The sequence below is a fragment of the Bubalus bubalis genome, chromosome 1, assembly GCF_019923935.1.
Source record: "Bubalus bubalis isolate 160015118507 breed Murrah chromosome 1, NDDB_SH_1, whole genome shotgun sequence".
Classification (NCBI taxonomy): domain Eukaryota; kingdom Metazoa; phylum Chordata; class Mammalia; order Artiodactyla; family Bovidae; genus Bubalus; species Bubalus bubalis.
Window position 1 is genome coordinate 16652727 of NC_059157.1, and position 1196 is coordinate 16653922.

Here is a 1196-nt window from a genome sequence, read left to right on the forward strand (position 1 = left end):
AGCAACTCAATCTAAGGGTGCGACAGACGGAATATTTGTTGAATTCTTATTTCCCAATGGGATGGTATTTGGAGGTGGGATCTCTGGGAGGTAATTAGGTCATGAGGGTGGAGCCCTCTTGAATGGGATTTCTGCCCGTATAAGCAGTAATGTGAGGATAACAGCAAGAGGGTGCAAACCAGGAAGTGGACCCTCACCAGACACTGAGTTGGCTTACACCTTGATCTTCTACTTCCTAACCTCCAGAGCTGTGAGAAATAAACGTTTGTTGTTTAAGTACCCACTCTACAGTGTTCCCGGGTGCTTCCCAGGTGGCGCTAGTGGTTAAGAACCCACCCACCAATGCAGGAGAAGTAAGAGATGCAAGTTTGATCCCTGGGTTGGGAAGATCCCCTGGAGGAGGGCATCCATCCTCCAGTATTCTTGCCTGGAGAATTCCACAGACAGAGGATCCTGGCAGGCTACAGTCCATGGGGTCACAAAGAGTCAGACACAACTGAAGTGACTTAGCACACACCATGATGTTCTGGTTGGGATCAAACCCAGGTCTCCCACATTGCAGGCAGATTCTTTACCAGCTGAGCCACCAGGGAACCCCAACAGTACTGGAGTAGGTAGCCTGTCCCTTCTGCAGCAGATCTTCCCAACCAGGAATCAAAATGGAGTCTTCCGCATTGCAGGTGGATTCTTTACCAACTGAGCTATCGTGGAAGCCCCAGAATGTTCTGTTTTAAGCAGCCTAAACTGACCAAGACAAGTGGAGATACATCTTAGGAACAAAAATAGAACCACAAAGAACATTCAAAATTTGGATACCTGGGACTTCCCTGGTGGTCCAGTGGCTAAGACTCTATACTCCCAATGCAGTGGGCCCAGGTTCGATCCCTGGTTAGGGAATTATATCCCATATGTCACAACTAAGACCCAGATGCAGCCAAATAAATACATAAATATTTTAAAGAAACCCACAAAATCTGGGGACCTGAGAGGGACCCTGTCTTTGTAGAAACAGGCCTACAGCTGGTGAGTACCAGCCATAAGCTCCTGAGTGTCACACCCAGTGCTGGGAGAGCTATGGAATGTGCCCATGGAGGTATCATTTCTTACAAATGCCTGCAATCTTGCTGAGGTTTGGGTTTCAACCCTTTTCCTAGACTCCATTCATTGTTCACTCTAGGTGGAGAATCTTGAGAATT

The 1196-nt window shown here is 47.6% G+C and overlaps 1 non-coding gene across 1 annotated transcript; it reads left to right on the forward strand.

The window, feature by feature from the left end:
* Positions 1 to 824: 824 nt before the first annotated feature.
* Positions 825 to 897, forward strand: TRNAG-CCC. The gene has a single exon. It is a non-coding gene; the product is annotated as a tRNA-Gly (tRNA).
* The last annotated feature ends 299 nt before the right edge of the window (positions 898 to 1196 follow it).